Source organism: Calidris pugnax, unplaced genomic scaffold, assembly GCF_001431845.1.
Source record: "Calidris pugnax isolate Ruff unplaced genomic scaffold, ASM143184v1 scaffold95, whole genome shotgun sequence".
Lineage (NCBI taxonomy): Eukaryota > Metazoa > Chordata > Aves > Charadriiformes > Scolopacidae > Calidris > Calidris pugnax.
In genome coordinates this window covers 14589016-14606820 of record NW_015090885.1, presented here as the reverse complement: position 1 = coordinate 14606820, position 17805 = coordinate 14589016, and the positions used below count along the sequence as shown (strand labels likewise).

The 17805-nt window shown below is 39.9% G+C and overlaps 1 protein-coding gene across 2 annotated transcripts in view; it reads right to left on the bottom strand.

Annotated features, from left to right (window-relative positions):
• Positions 1 to 17805, bottom strand: part of COL8A1 (collagen, type VIII, alpha 1) — a 91927-nt gene that overhangs the window by 32269 nt on the left and 41853 nt on the right. Inside the window, exon 3 of one of the 2 annotated variants that reach the window (XM_014947203.1) lies at positions 2689 to 2804. The exons of the other annotated variant lie outside the window; for it this stretch is intronic. The gene's annotated coding sequence lies outside the window, so the exon portion shown is untranslated. The remainder of the gene's footprint in view (positions 1 to 2688; positions 2805 to 17805) is intronic. 2 annotated transcript variants of the gene reach the window in all.

Below are 17805 nucleotides of genomic sequence, written 5' to 3'. Positions count from 1 at the left end.
TTGAATGGAGGAACATAAAGCATGAGAAAATGAGGAGGAAGCTGAGGACAGAGAAGACGGCTATGTTCAAGAAGTTTATACACTGAGACGCATAAAAGGCAGTTCAACAGGAAAGAGGACAGACTGAAAGAATATCTCACTATATAAAGCGAAACATTACTTTCAGTCGCTTAGGTTTTTTTTTGATTTTGAGATATTACCTCAGTAAACCCACATAAAATTGTATAACTTTATCACCTGACTCAGTGCCTCTGAATTCAGCACAACACATTTTTTTCATTCTGCTTCCTGATCAGATTAGAAAGTGTCTGAAGTTGGAGACTGTGCATTCTGGTAACCTTTCTGAATAGTTTTGCTTTCTTCATTTCAATTGTTGTTTTTCAATTTAAAAATATAATTAAAATACCACATTTGGGTGGGTAGCGAGTACCCTGACACTGTGTAGAAAACCAAAGCAATTTGAAGCAAGCTAGACATTCTGAGTACATTTTTAAAATACCTTATTGCTTAAATAAAATAAACTTAAATCCCTGAGTCTAGCAATTACTTTCAGATGTTTGATTGTTTATTTTTAAAGAACTGTCATATCAACCATTTAGAACTGACAAGTACTACTTTGATATCTTCATGAGTTTTCTCTAACATCTGCTCCCTGCCTTATGAACTACATACTCATCTTCATTGTCTCTTGTATTTGTCTTAATTTTGCTATATTTTGTTTTATTAGAGGAAAAACTTAGCAGAGCTGTTTGTGGCAAGATTTAGTTACAGGAAACCCAAAAGCTAAGCCCCAGTTTCAGCTGAGACAATTAGACTGTTGATTTTGGTAGCAGCTCAGGACTTCTATTGGACCCAAATGCCTTTCAAGTCTATCTGCCAGTTGATGCTCAAGTCTGAAAATTTTCTGTATTCTTGCTACAGATAAAAGGCTTTGTTTCCTTTTAATTTGAGGAATATTTCTGTCCAGATTTGAATGTTTTGCTGAAATTCTTCTCTATTCACTGGAATAGATTAAAGAAAAAGGAAATAATAACATTTTCCATTCAACCCTTTTTAAGGCTTTCCCCCCCCAAATTCTCTGTTCCTTTATATCTGTGAATTGTTGAGGACAGTGTTTGTTTTCCTCAAAGCAATTTTCCCACTCATGAGAAGTAGCAGGTGCTAATTTGGAATGCTTAGCTTAACCGTTGGTTTTTTCTGTCTAGTAAGTATGTTTAATAGCTCATACTACTGTTTCACCTGCTGTAGGTAAAGGACTCTTAAACACTGAACACGTGATACTGTTAACACCAGAGATCTTTATCAAAGGGCTTGAAGAAATTTCTAATAAAACAGCAGTGTTCTTATACAGTCTTTTCATCTACAGAAACTTTGCAGCCGAGTTATCGAAGTCCACTGCCATTCTTGGACGGATGTTTTACTGCTAGGTGGATTGGGCTCTAAAACTTTGTTATGGATGCTCTGGGAGAATGTAAATACTAGCTAGAAAGTGGTTTATTCTCTAATAATATTTTGCGGTCTGGAGCCGTGGGCTATACAATTTCTATTTTTTTATTTTTAATTTTTTTTTCCTTGTTAGACTTGTCGGGCGCCCGGCGCCGGGCAGGTCCCAGCAGCCGATTGAGGTAGTTACCAGGGACAGCTCCGGCGGCGGAGACACCGCCAGGGATCCCAACACCCTGGAGAGGAGCCAGTCCAGCCTGGGGGGGCTCAGAGGTTTCACACAGGGGGGTCCCTGCCAGCGCTGATGCTCCAGAGCCGCCTGGGTTGTGGAATCATGTTTAAGGGGTTCCACTGGTTTCATTTCAGACAAGGGGTGGGTTGAGGATTTCTCCGCTCGAGAGAGACGCGATCGAATGTGGCGCTCACCCGCCTTAAAAGATGTTCAGAAAGACTGAGGAATGTACGTGATTCATTCCTAACATGTGGATTCTTTTAATTAGCTATCTGGAAACCAAAACAGAGTGCAGGACACTACTGCAATGCAGCTTGTTAAGCAATAATGCATTTTTTCTTCCAAAAGTCACACTTGATAACAAACAATAGTCATAGGCATAAGATGACTGTGGACACTATGAGCTAATGTCTAGTTGTCAGAAACTTTTCCATTAAGGCTCAGAATGATGTTTAACATATTCTTCCCGTTATTGAGCTAAACTAAACATCGTATTAAACATGGATTTCCCAATGAATGTTACTGCTGTTTATTTTTACATGTGTATACATATAGAGGCAGACACATGTACATATGCATTTTGGATATTAAAAGTACATCGAGAGCATGGTTCATTTTATTCCCAGGATATAATTTTTTTGACATTTTTTTTTTAATGAAACCTATCCTTACTCTTTCCTGACCACAAAATAGATTTAAAACAAGATTCTTTAAACAAACATGACATGCCAAAATTACGCCTTCTCTCCTATTAAACAATGGAGAATGACTGAAAGGGTAGATTTCTTTAATGATCTAGGAAAACAAATGGTGCTGAGGATGATCACCAAAATTTATGTAACATATATTTTTTTACTCAAAATTCCAAAGCTTTGGTGTATAGCAAACACTTGAACAACTTATGAAATCCTGTGTAGGCGACAGCTTTAAGACAACTTCAGTTTTAAGCCTTTGTGCTTTGTTTTTGGCATTATGTATATGTCACTTAGGATTTCAAAGCTGGATATACTTACATTTAGATTTCAGGAAAGGGCAGAAGAAGGACAGGTTGTTTGCTTTTCACTTTAAGAGATCTAGATTTCCTGATTGTGTTAGGCCCGTTGTTATTTTGTTGATTTTAAGTTGGTCCCTAGGGGGAAAAGAAAGCTTATAAGAAATGTAGGAGCACACTGTCCTTGTTTAGCAGAAAAAATAAGAAATATTAGCTGAGATTTTCAAACATGGTGGCTAAACATAGTCTTTTAACTACACATTCGGGCTTCTTATTCAAGGTCTACTGTTCAGAAGTATGAAAACCTGGCACGTTCACTTTGAGTAGCCTTTTTAGTTACTCAAGGCTTGTGAAAACTGATGTAACAGTTTGAATATGGACTAAAAATCCTCATGTTTTGTATTTTTGTTGGCAATCCTGTAATAATTATCTTGTAAATCAAAATATGGGTTTGGATTTTGAGAAAAGTGCCTTCAGCCTTTTTCCCACCCTTCTGCAGAGACACTGCATAGCTTTTTCAGATTACTAGGTATAACATTATCAGTTTGAAGGACAGTTGAAAAACTTTTACTTAATCTCATCTTTCTCCACATGTGTTGCCCCCAAGAAAATGTACACGCAAACCCTTTTTATGTAATGTGCCACATAAAGTCATTAGTTCCCAAGAGGCTTGAATTGATATGATGTGCTTGGAACCTCCACACCAAGTCCCAAGCGTGACTGCACTTATAATGTGAGGATGCTAACAAGGGGAGCCACAGGCAATGCTAATGTTCTTTATCAAATATGCGTACCTATCTTATACCTAATCATTCTCATGTAGCTGCTATCAAGTCATATACGCTTTACCTGACCCAAACCCCAGAGAAACAAAGAGTTTCTGTGATTCAGTGGGCTCAATTGCCATTGAGATATTTAGGGTTCGGTGTAATAAAGTTCTGGATGCTGAATTCTGGAGACTTGTGCGCCGGCTGGAGCATGAGCACATACTTGAGTGCTTTGCTGGATCAGAGCTAACGAGGGCCCAGCACCTCTCTGCACAGCCCCTGCCCTCAGCTGCTGACAACATGCTCCTTTTGCTGCTCAGTGTCCACCCCACATGAGCCCATGGGCTACTAGAAAAACAGCTCTTTGATAAGCGTTGTGATGCTCTTCATGTGTCAGTTGGCTTTGTGGTTGCAAATGGAGGTATTTGTCCTAATATCTTCCCTGCCTGTGTTTTTACTCTCCAGAGCCACTGATTTCCCAGCAGTGGGAGTAATTGCTGAGAACCAAACACACCTCAAGGTATCTCTTCATTTACTTTAGGCATTTTATCAACCAGGGCAAAATGAAAACTCAAGAGCAGTGGCTCCTAACTGCTGCACAGCTGAGCTTCAGCAGTGCCGTGTACCCCAGGACCCAGTGGGCCCCAGGCAGCTGTGCCCTGGGTGGCCCAGCTACCATGAGACTATGCTAATCTTAGAGTGAGGAAGCATTTGGAGGGGGAGGAGAGCCCAAAATGACAACTGATGTCTCAAGAGAAATGTCAGGGTAGCTTGACTGTTTTACCTCAGGCTTATTCAAGCCCATTTGAAATGTGCCTGCTACCCCCTGTTTCACCTGAATGCCACACCTGGCCTCTTGTAAAGTCTCTCTCTTTCAAATGTGACAAAAGCACTAATTAAATCTTGGTCAAAACAGTACGTTTTCATAAAAGAAGCTTGAATGTTGTAGACAGAGGAGTATTTTCTCCCAGAAAGAAGACCTCAAAGCATCAGCCCAGGTACTTCCAGAGTACATTGTCGCAATCCAGCCCTTTAGCTTCTGGTCGCTGGCTGGAATCTGGTTTCCCATTTCAGGTGGCTCCAGCTTCCCACCCAGCCCCAGAACGGGCTCCGAGAGCTGCCGCATGGTAGAAGCCAGGTGGGTGCCTTTCTGACGAAACCCAGAGCCCTCGGAGAAAGCAAATGGCTGCTTTCCAGGCCTTTTGGTTTAGACTGGGGATTAGATTGTGATGACAAAGCTTTCTGGCCTCTGGTGTCAAATTTATTTAAAAAAATGTCTGTAATGATTGCCACCTCAGTTCTCTGACAATACCAGATCTAGCACTGGCCCCTGATCTGCCCCTGCTTTGACAGATAACCCGTGGTGATTTTCTCTTGACTCCCTCTGCCTCTCGCACGCAGACCCCTGTTCAGTTTGTGGTGCAGTTTAGTTGATGTGCTGCCGCTTGGGGAACTGATAGGAGATAATGACCAAGTACTGTGAATTATTTGCAATTGGTTTCGTCCAATTCATCTGAGCTGTACAAAGAAACGTGCATTTGGCACCTTTCCTGAGAGGACTCTAAAGCCTGGAGAGCAGAAATTGCCAATGCATTATGCACAACCTCGTTGCCATTTGCTTTCTAGTTTTATGAAGAGTAGCTTTTTATTGTTTATCCTGCCAAATAGGCCGCCTTCTTCAAACAATGAGTCAGTAATTCAGAATACATCTACACCCATTCATCACTTTTAGAGATGGCTCTGGGCTCCATAGTTCAGCTCTGGATACAGGCTTCTCTGCAGCTTGCAGGTGTTTAGGTTTGGGGTTTTGGCTCAGCTTCTTGTGTGGATGAAGGAGAATCATAAAGTCAGAAGTAGCTTTGAATAGTTAGCAAAATGGAGAGCTGCCAGACAGAAGGGGATGGCAAGCTACTTTGCCTGTGCCTGAGGAGAGAGGGATTAGGCATTTCAGTCAAACAGCTCATTCCTGCCTCCTGTTTGTACCATCCATGATGCTGTTACTGCCTTTGTGGGATTAGAGAGAGGGTAAAGGAGTGCCAGTGTGTACCAGAGGGCCCCAGTACAGCAGCAGCAGTCACATCTGCCCTTTCTACCTCCAGCGGCAGCGGGATTCCTCTGGCTTTCTGCCCTGGTCCTGTCCTAGTTTCTGTCCCTCCAAACAAGGACTGACCCCTGCTTGACAATCAAGAAGGTACAGAAAAATGTGAAGATGGTGATGGTGGAGATAGTGGAAGTAAAGGGAAGGTCTCTGAAGTGTCCTGTCTCCGGGGGGTGGGGAGGGGAAGGAAGGCACAGAAGTGGTCCCAAGGAGAAGAGAAGCAGAAAAAGTGCCTGTCCCCTCATAGCCTCTCCACACACAGTCCCCTCAGTCCTCGAAAAGTCCCCCCAACACCACTGAAGCAGTCTCCACCTTTCCCTCTCACATGCCTTTCCCCACCCCACAACAGCACTGTTGCTGCTGCCTGCCCCAAGGATGCCCTTGGCCAGTGTCGAGAATTTGGTTCTGCTACACAGTGTAACCACTAAAAGGCAAAATTCTGGCTCCAGTAAATCACTCAACAGGCTCCCACCGACTTTTCTGAGAACTCCTGGCCACTTTGAGATGTTGCTCTCTTTAAAACTCATCTATTATTATTTTTATTAATAGCGATATTAATATTAATATCATTCTCATCCAGCTTCTCATGTCTTGAGAACAATCACTTCATCTGCATTCCTTCCACTTAACTACTTTCAGAATTGAAAACCTATAATGGTGCAATATTTTTTTTTAACTTGAAAAAATAATCTCATGAAAGATTTGCTATTGAAACAATCCCTGTCTCCTCTGTGTTATTCAATCACATGGAGATTCTGATATATATATTAGGACTATTTGGAGAAGTTCCAAGTCTAAAGGCATAGTGTTGGGGAACATAAAGCAAAGCAAGGCAGTCATTTTTCTTATGGAGAAAATAAGTCCCAAGAAGCCTTCCTGAAGAAGCAAGGGAGGGAGGGAATATGAAAGAGAGGAGAATGAGAGAAACCATTCCTAAAAAGAAACTCAAGCATTAGATTTCCTGATTGGTAGAATTTAATTTCATTGCTCCGCTTTTAAGAATGTTCTAAATATTAAAATATAGTAAGGTGGCATGCACTCTCCTCTCTCTCCCACTCTGGTAGGTACTAACTAGGTGTGGAAAACAACATTTTGTGTTTGCAATTCAAGTGCAGAAAGGCATAACCAGAAAGGCAGAAAATCACTCCATTCTCTCTCTTAACACAGAAACAGCATGACCCCTGGTTAATTTAAGTAGTCACATAAATATAACTTCTATTTTAAGCGTGTGCTTAAGTCCTGCTGATTCAATATTCAGCCCAAATACAAATGACTTTTGTGGAATGAGGTTTGCATTGAACTGGATCTACTTAGTAAAATATTTCAATCTGGTGTTTGAGGGAGAAAAGAGGAATCTGGTAAATTGCTGCAAATAACTCTGTAGCAAAATCACTGCTGTACTCATTGTTTGAACTATTTTCTAGAGAATTTTTCAAATTTTTGTGAGAAAGAACTATTGTGGAATAGAAGGCTGGTCTGGAAAAAAGTCACAGGAATTTGTACACATAATTACATCCTTTGAAAGTAGCACACTACATAGGATTTCCTAAACTGTACCAGAAAACATTGACATCCTGGAACTGACATTTGCAATTTCAAATACCAGCTTTCTAAGCGTAATTAGTGTCCTTATAAATGTTTCAGTGTCAAATTTTGGACTCACTTTGGACAAGTCAGTCCATAACCTCTACATTTTTTTTTCCCCCATTTATTATTTCCTTTTTCAATGTTCCAGGGATGACAGCTGTGATCTTTAAAGCTAAGAAATAGTAAATTGAAATAGCATGTTTTAAAGTATTTATTACATTTAATCACAATATATAAAAGTTGTTTTCATTTATAGTTGACTCTTTTCTCCTGACACTGTTCTTCTCTTGCTTAAAGTACCTATCATTCCTATCCTCCCTTACACAAAATACACAAATACTTTTACATAACTACGGCTTTCCTCTAGTCACACACAAGAATAGAGGGTAGAGGATATGAAAATTACTTATGACAGATGAGTCACATTAATATTTTGTTCTAAGCCATGAGAAAAACGAGACACAAGCGGTAGGAATCAGAACAGATCAAAACCCTTGGTGCTTTATAATCCAAAACCACAACTATCTATTGAGGTGCAAAATGTTCTTTTTTCAAATAAAATGTGAGAAAAACACGAGTTTTGTACTACACATGCTGGCAGCACACAATGTTGCAATTATTCTCAATATTTTGAGATGCTTGAATCATAACCAAAACTTTAAGCAACACTGAGGTAAAAGCATTTTTGTATTCTTTCACAAAAATAAAATAAAATAAAATTGAGTTTGTCACAGTTGTTTCGGAAATGGCGTGCCAAGTTTCTACCAGTGACTGATAATAAAAACAGATGGGAGGGATATCATGGTATCTTTGTCTTTTTTTTTTATTATTCCAGCGTAGTAAATTCAGAATCATTCAGATGGGACTCCCATTAACTTTATCAGATTTCTGTGCTGCTAAAAAAAATCTTGTGTATTCTGTATTTGAAAAGAATGATTCTGATTGCCTTTTACAGGTACTTTACTATTTCAGTGCATGTGGATAACTTAGTCTGGATATGAAACATTATCTTGCTTCCTGTTCAGGGGACAGTAAATAGGATTGGTGACATTGGATATGTTCTCAGTAGGTTACCACTCACTGTTAGATTTAAGAAGAAATATTAATCCCTCTATCTGATGTGATAAGGTAATACTGTCTATAATCTGGGTCACCACTGAGCGAACTAGTTATTCTGTCTCCTTAAACCTAAGTATTCTCTTTTTTCATTCCCTCTTCTTGATGTGGTATCCAACGGAGAGCTCAAGTCAGCAAGATGCTAAGCGTCTTACATGAGCTCATCAGCACCCTCAAGCCTTGGGAGAGGATGTGCTCCTTTTGTTGCCTGACAGAAGGAGGCAGGGACCTCTGTCAAAATGCACTGGGAGAGTTCTTCCCTGGCTGCACAACAGACCTGGCAGGCACTGGCCAGGCCCTGGTTCAGCAAATAACTTAAGTGGTGAGGGACCTAGGTGTGCATGTAGATATTTCCTCAACTGAGATAACTTCAGTGTAACTGTACGTGTGCAGCTCTGTACAATCACTCTATAGGATTGGAGTTGAGCTGCGTTTCTTGTCATGACAGTGAATTAGGTCGCTAAGTATTCACTCGGCGTAACGCTGCCTGCTTGTTCTTTCAGCTACTAGCAGGGGCCCTGGTCCTACCCGCTCCCCATCTAAATCTGTCTTTTCCTCATATGATGACAAAAGTAGCTGTTCACAGTGCACGCCATGCTGGGCTGGGCTGGTTTTATGCCACTTTTTCATGCTGTGTGCGAGAGTTTAAACACGAAAAATGCACAGACAATTTATGGAAAATCAACACGAAAGATTAAGGACGAAAATTTAAGAACTAAATGGGTGGTCTTAACCAGACAATTCTTGTGGACTTTATGCAGAGAAATACATAGCTAAATAATTACGAACCAGCATAACGCTTTGACTATCTAGCTGTAAAGGTGTTTCCTTAAGCCAATGAAAGCAAGTTCTCCTTTTTGTCCATTTTTAATTCATGTCATCATGTCTGAGGAATTTTTCTACCTTTTGAATTTATGTAGTACTTTGAATTTGTTCTATAGGTATAAAACACATTTTCTATCATCCATCAAATGTCAGTAACTTGTTTCTATGTGATTAGGCTATTGAGGCGCTATTGCAACTTGCTTGCAAACAGGTGTAACTGTTGCACTTTGTTTAGTCCACAAAAATTCTGCAATTTAGTTTTTGTTTGCCAGGCAATGTGTGCGATACTTGCCTTGAGGTAAACATAGACACTGGTAACGGCAGGCCATTTCTTTAGTGATACTGGAACTATCACAAGATGTGTTTCTTGTTAATAGTGGCTTAGAACTGTGATAAGCTTCTCAGGCTTTTCAGCCAAAGCAATTCCTACAAAACCACCTCCCCAGAAAAGGTTTGTAGAAGCATGCTGAACTGCAATTAAAGAGTAGGTCTCCGAGTGCCAAGAAGATTATAGGGAGGTATTATTGGTCCAGACAGAAATTTTGCCAGGCCTTCAGGACAGAATTATGTATCACTGTGTGTTTGTCTCTGGTATGTTTCTACACCATGAACTTGGACAGAATTTCAAATTTATGATGAAATCTAAGCTCTGTTAAGACTACTGAATTTCTGTCTTGAAAATTTTTCCTGATTCTAACTAATGCATACAAAGATTTGCTAGTGCCAGCCAAGACTAGCTACTTCTGGGAGAAGCACCTGTAAAAGGAAACAGCAGGTATAAAGGGCATGGTGTAATTCTAGTCAGGTAATTTATGCGTGCCTCTTAAAAAATAAAAAAAATAGAAAAGTAAACTTTCCAGTTCCTTACTGCTGCCAATCTCAACAAACCAATTCTTTATCCATCCTGGAATTTTTATCGGCTTAGTCTCATGTTATAAGGAAAAATGAAGTGAAATGCACATTTTTGATATAATCTAATAAAAAGTCAGAACACATAGCTTGCTAATATAGTGTGGAATGATCAATGTGCTCTATTTACCACAGGTATAGGTAGTGTTCCTTACCCTGCCTGGCACCAGCCAATTTTTGCTGCTTGTTTATTTGCTTGGCTAAACTCCCTGAACCACATGACATCCTTTTATGTGATTTACCTTAAAAGCTAAGTGATAGCCATAAGGACTATGCCAACTTCTGGATAATATATTTAAAGTAAGTGTTGTAAACATTATAAATACAATCATGATGAAATGTCAGAACAGAGAACAAACTTGACTGCCTTCTGCGTACTCTGCATGGGCGGAAACATAGAAACCAACAAAATTAGACTCTATCCTCTATTGCTGATAGCCAGATAACTGAATATTAGACACTGTACATCTTTGATCTTTGGCAAGTGAAAAAAGACAAAAGAAAAGAATCAGAGAATCATGGATTCATTTGGGTTGGAAGAGACCTTTAAGATGATCAAGTCCAAACATTAACCGAGCACTGCCAAGTTACAACTAAACCATGTCCCTCTGCACTACATCTACTCTCTCTTAAATACCTTCAGCGATGGTGACTTCCCTGGGAAGCCTGTTTCAATGTCTGACAACCCTTTCAGTGAAGAAGTTGTTCTTAATATCCAATCTAAAGCTCCCCTGATGCAACTGGAGGCCATTTCCTCTTGTTATGTCACTTGTTACTTAGGAGAAGAGACCTACACCCACCTTGCTCCAGCCTCCTTTCAGGTAGTTGTAGAGAGTGATAAGGTCTCCCCTGACCCTCCTTTTCTCCAGGCTAAACAACCCCAGCTCCCTCAGCCACTCCTCATAAGGCTTCTTCTCCAGACCCCTCACCAGCTTCATTGCCCGTCTCTGAACATGCTCCAGCACCTCAATGAGGGGCCCAAAACTGGGCACAGCACTTGAGATGTGGCCTCAACAGTACTGAGTACACAGGTACAATCACATCCCTTGTCCTGCTTGCCACAATATTTCTAATACAAGCCACTTGTATTGCCCGTCTCTGAACATGCTCCAGCACCTCAATGAGGGGCCCAAAACTGGGCACAGCACTTGAGATGTGGCCTCAACAGTACTGAGTACACAGGTACAATCACATCCCTTGTCCTGCTTGCCACAATATTTCTAATACAAGCCACTTGTGACTGTGACAACTGGATTTAACCCCATTCACCACCACTGTTTGGGCCCAGCCATCCAGCCACTTTTTCACCCTGTGAAACGTACGCCCGTCCAAGCCATGAAGCAGCCAGTTTCTCCAGAATGCTGTGGGAAACAGGCTTTATACTAAAGTCCAGGCAAACAATATTCACAGCCTTTCCCTCATCCACTAGAAGGAGATCAGGTTAGTCAAGCAAGACCTGCCTTTCATAAACCCTTGCTGACTAGGCCTCATGACCTGGTTGTCTTGTACGTGCCGCATGACGGCATTGAAGATGATCTGCTTAATAACCTTCCCTAGCACCAAGGTCAGTCTGACAGGTCTGTAATTCCCCGGATCCTCCTTGCAGCTCTTCTTGTAGATGGGCATCACATTTGCTAGCCTCCAGTCAACTGGGACCTCTCCAGTTAGCCAGGACTACTCATAAATGATGGAAAGTGGCTTGGTGAGCACTTCTGTCAGCTCCTTCAGTACCCTTGGGTACGGGATCCCATCCATCCCCATAGACTTGTGTGCATCTAAGTGGTGTAATAGCTTGCCAACCATTTCCCCTTGGACTATGGGGGGTTCATTCTGCTCCCTGTCCCTGTCATCCAGCTCAGGGGGCTGGGTACCCAGAGAACAACTGGTCTATTAAAGACTGAGGCAAAGAAGGCATTAAGTACCTCAGCCTTTTCCACATCCTTGGATATCACATAGTGATATGTTTCCCCCTGCATCCCATAAAGGATGGAGATTCTCCTTAGTCCTCCATTTGTTGTTAATGCATTTATAGAAACATTTTTATTGTCTTTTGTGGCAGTAGCCAGATTGCAATATAGTTGGGCTTCTAATTTTCTCCCTGCATAGCCTCACAAAACATTTGTAGTCTTCCTGCATGGCCTGCCTCCTCTTCCATAGGCCATAAACTTCCATTTTCTTCCTAAGTTCTAGCCAAAGCTCTTGGATGCTTTGATGAAATCGCCAGTTTTCTATGTCAGCTTTATAGAATCTCACATCATAAAGAAAAGGCAAATTTTTCTATTCAAGTCTCTAGAGCACTGAGTTGATATAGTAATTAAACATGTATCTCATTTATTTTTGAGAGTAATTAAGTGTTCTACATGGAGTTACGTACATAGTTAGTTTCTTTGCTGAATCAGGGGCTTAGATTAAACTGGTGGAAGTGACTCCATACTTAGCAGAGAGCAAAATACCAATTACAGAAAAGTGTGTTGTTTGGGTTTTTTTTCATCATACTTTTTATCTTAAGTAAAATCAAAGCAATTAAAAATACTTAAACAAATGTGTGTTCTCTACTCAGGTTGGGATGAGGAAATGAAAATGGTCTACTATTACTAATCAAAAGTAGAAACATTGTATTTGTTAATTTCATCACAAAGTAAAATGCTTTCAGGTTTACAGAGGAAAAGTACTGAGAATATGTTCAAAACACCACCCTTGGAAGTAAAATGCCTCTGTGGACTGTGAAGTATGACCTCCCCTTCATCCCCCTTAGGGACTCATGCTGTTTGTTGTCCGTTCCTTTTAAGGCAAGATTTTAGGAGTTTCCCATTACAGGCAAGCGGGAGAATTCCTCTCCATGCCAATATAGTAGCCAATAGGTTTTTGACAGTGGCTTATTTGGTCTTCATTACAGTAGTACCTAAATATTCACATATTTATCTTCACAGTAGTATTTGAGGTAGGGAAGAGGTACTGCTCCCGTTTTGTGGCTGGAGTGAGGTTAAATCCTTGCCCCAGGGTTGGTCAGGAGGTGTGTGAGAGATGCAAGCCATAGGAAGGAGGTATTCCCTGCCTCAGGAATCAAGCACACTCAATGTGCTTATATGGGTGATATTTATACATGTGACTCTACTAGAGTCCCAGCTGTACTGCTGTGCAAATTAAAGGCTTTAAAGAGACACTAATTATAAGGTAAGGTGTGTGACAAATCAGAAATGATGCTCAGATGTCACACTTCAGTAATGAAATAAACATTTCAAATGCCATTGAATATATTTAGTTAATAAAATGTCCTGGTAAAAATGAGAATATTAACTAATGACATTAAAAGAAGTATTTACAGATTTCCTCAAATTTATACAATAAGAGACAGCACAAGCGCTGCAAAAAATAGTAAGTATAATAAGTAAGACTTCAGCTTTGACTTAGCTGAAGTCCTACAGACAGTCTAGAAACAGAAAGAACATTTGGATGGAAATATAACTAAGCAGAGATTCTGGAAATAATTCAGCTATAAAAAGCACAGGAGTCCAGGCTTTGATGAATTCCTGAGACCATTCTGTAAAGAAAAAAAAGATGTACTAATGCTAATTCTAAGGAAAGATACCTTTCCTGAGTTGGACAGAAAGATTTGGTGATCAGAATGTTTCTAATCATAATCTTACAACTTCAAAAATTATGAAGGTGTGTAGAAAATACACATCTTGAATAAAGATGGATTGTAAGAAACTGGCAACATTCTGGCCAGCAGACTGGAAATAATCTTCTCAAGTATAAGTCAGATCTACCACTTTAGATTAATTAAGAACAAGTTCATAATGATGTTAGTTCATTGATTTAATTTTACATTTTCATAAGTGTAGAATTGAGTATAATGTCAGTGGAGGTGGCAAGAAGAATTCTGAACTCTGTTCCAGAGTTCACACTGCAATTAGTGCTAAAATTAAATTTGCTTTCATATGGGAGAACAACTCCAGGAGTTAACCCTTCTTTCTTTTATCCCTGGTGTTTTCATCTGAATTAATTTGAAACAGTATGCTACATCAGTTATAAAACTATTTTCTAGGTAAGATCCACCTTTCTTCCAGATGACATCAGAGTGACACCACAGTCAAAGTGATCTATACAGTGGTGACATCCAAGATGGATTTATCATTACCTGTAGATAACTTAGATTTTATGTATGGTAGAAAATAAATCTGCCCTCTGCTTCCATGGCTTAAAATATTGAGAATTTGACAGACTTAAATACCTTCACTGGTGTCCAAGTTATAGGGAGATGGGAAATTCCTAGGGACTTAAATATTATTATTGATTTCATGTGCGATCACCTCAGATACCACGTTCATCAGTGGTAGTCTAAACCTTTATGTGAGCATGGAGTTAAACAGAATTTTTGGCTTTTGGAAACTGGAAAAATACCAGCCCTTTCTTCCCTCAAAAACTGATGAATGAAAGTGAAAATATAAAATGACTTATCTTCCACAGAAGCTGGTTAATGCCTTTAATTTCTTAGGGAATAATAGTACAAGGTTAACTGGGATAAGTTTTAGGTCGGACAAACATTAAAGAGTATTTCAAATCTTAGCAGGATAGCTGGCAGGTTTAGTACATACCATATTTGGTTATGATAGCAGTAAAATAAAAGATATGGTTACTTTAATTTAAAATTGGACTTGAAAACGATAAGGTCTGATGAAGGAACATGGGTCAAATTGCAAATCTGACTGATAGATACAACTGTGTTAGAGATCAAAACTAGCAACAGAATTCCACATCTATAAATATCTTATTTTTATATCACTATTTCCAGGTGAATTTTTGTTGGGAAAGAAGCATAAAATTTCTGAGTATAATGGGATGACTCTGACAAAGGATGGGGAAAATTAGATATGCTTTGACTCCCAAAAAATGACATGAGAAATCTTTTATTCTTCTAAAATGAGCACTTATTTGAAGAAAGAGAGAAAGATAACCCTGGGGGTTGCTTTTATGCAAAGGAAAAACCTTCATTAATTAGATGTATGAATTCTTGCAGAGATCACCAGTTCAGTGAAATATAAATGTCTCTAGCAGACAGATGTGAAATGTGATGGTCTATGTATCAGCTGCACAGTAGATCCTATTCTGAGATTGAAAACTTTGGCACCTTAAGAGCATATGAAAACCAGTCCTGTTAGATAAAGAATCCACCTTCCACACAGAAGCTGTATCAGCCAGCAGGCAAGTCTTTTAACATCTCTGTGCTAATGTCTTTCCATCTACAAAATGATTATATTAATATTTACCTAACTCGTAGTGGAAGCTGGAAGAGCTTAATTAACATGTGTAGCTATTTAAAGCTCTTGGGTTGGAAGCTGCGCTAGAGGTCCAAAATATTTGTTAATATTATTTCTATACCCAGATGATTTGCTCACGTTTGCAACACGCCAGAATGGAAACCTACTGGATGCAACGCAGTATTGGACAGGTCACCAAATGAGAAGCTCAACGGCGTAAACAATAGTTCTAATTGGCAGGGTGCTTTGGAAGATCCACCCATCTTAAGGCTTTATTGCAACTCTTTGGCCATAAAGAATACAAATCAGCTTCGATTTATGATTCTGTTAGCTCCAAAGCCACTAAGGAGCAGAGAGCCAGAGTTTGGAATGGAGCCGGGAGTTCATTCCAGCAGCATGCAATCTCACTTGGGCAGATGTCACAACCTCCACCTTGGACTGAAAGCTCAGTGTGAGCCAGCAGAAAATACATTTTTAATATACTGGATAATAAGGCAAATGCTGTTATTTGGAACTACGAGCAAAGACACCTGCTGACAGTTGGCATTAAAGGCAATGGCACCTGCTAGACATTGTAGGGGGAGAGGTGAAATCTGATCCTTGCTGAAGTCAAGGGAAGTTTTGCCATTGGCTTCAAACACGCCAGAATTTCTCTTACAATGATTAATGATTTATATGTGTATCTACAAGGTTATGGGTAGTTTTTGAAACTCTTATACACAGGCAGATGTCCATAATGTCAAATAATGGGGATGCCGAGATACCAAAGGAATGTAATTAGCATAATAAATACCTAGTAGAAAAAAAGTAGAGAAATCACACCTTGTGTTAAAAATGGATTGATTCCAGAGTTTGGTATCATTCCCCACAAAAATCATAAAACAAAATTCAGTGGCATTGGTGGTTGGAGAAAAACACTTTCCGATGCTTAGATGGTTTGCAACTTCTAGTGGCAGGACACTGTCCAAGAAGCTGGGGGGTAGAAAAGAATTTCTGTGTATTCACTTCATGCAGTAAATAAATTGCCTGACTCCTCTTTAAATTTATGCAAATCCATGGGCTTTGGTGGAGATTAGAAATAATTTATTGCAAGCAAACTCTGAGGAGAACCAGCTCTGAATTTTGCTTGTGTATTTTGCCCAGTGTCTCTTTCTTCTTCTGTATTTTAGTATTATCAGTCTCCTGTGTCTACATTTTTTTCTTGAAATTATATCAAAAAATTTGAAGCTTTTAATAATCTGCCAATAGAACCTCTGCAGCTGAGTCTGCTAAAACACCCCTGTGTATTCTCTAAAGGGAGCAAATTTGCATGCAGGTTTTTGAGTATGCTGAGAGAATGTTTCTGTTGAAGTAATTTTTTCCAGTAAAATCCCAGCGCGCTTGTTCAAGAGGCTGGTCTGACAGATGAACTTTCACAAGCTGAAAAAATTCAGACTGGTTGTGTGCTTCCAGCGTATGTATAACTAGCTCAACACACAGACCCACGTGAGGCTTTTATGCAAAGCCTGGACTAGAGCCCAACACCTTGTTTCAAAGCAAGCCATTAACCTGCAGCAACAGGCAGCCAATTGCTATAACATACTATGGACCACGGACAAGAAAACCAGTGAGAAAGAAGTATTGAGCTGCTCCTGCTTCTGCTTCTTGCAGAACAGTGTCTGGTTGCTGTGATGTGGTGTAACTTACACCCTGGCAAAACATAACCGTGTACCCTTGAGAATACAAGCCTGAAAGGTTCAGGTGGAAGAGTCATGCAACTCCCTTCCTGCGCAAGGTCAGCAGCAAGGATTCCCTCTCCTGGTACTTCAGGATTAAGTTAAAAATGTCAATATCTTCTAGGCATGACTATGGCCTTTAGGTTCTCTCTTTCTGGTTGAAGATGGGGAGATTCTGGAGAAACTACGGAATCTGCTCTGCTTCTGCCAAACACCTGGTCTTAGAGGAACTCACAGTGCCCAGGCAATAACATAGCACTTACAAGGTACTTCCATTTTGGTGACTAAAGCAGAATAAAAACTTGTGTTCATATGAGGAATGGAAACTGAGTTGACTCTGAAAATTTCTTCCAGAATGACTGTTGTAAAGTGATTCCTTCACCACAATGAAGGCACTAGACTAGATAATGTGTTGCTGTGACTCCTCAGGAAATGCAGCAGCTGCTGTCCCATCACAGTGAACGTATGGCAGATCAATTCACCAGTCCAGTTTCAGAGGAAAAGTTGTGGATAATCTACTGCTTAGGAAAACATAGTACAGTGTTTTTCAGTCTGTAAAAAGGGACAGAAGCTGCGGCTTCTCTTTTCTTCCCCTAATGTAATTGGTTGTGGTGGACAGTCAGGTTTGAAAAGGTGACCATGCTTTAAACGGAAAGTGTAACTATGATCAAGTGTCCCTTTGCAACATGAATTACATTGCATGTACAGGTAACACAGTTCCACCTGCTCTTATCTGATGCAATCACATCACATGTCATAATGTCTTTTAAGTTTCAATAAGTACACTGTTTAATTTTTTCCTGCTTTATAGTATTTTCTTCCTAAATCTACCTCTAGATCCTGTAATACTCTTAACATATC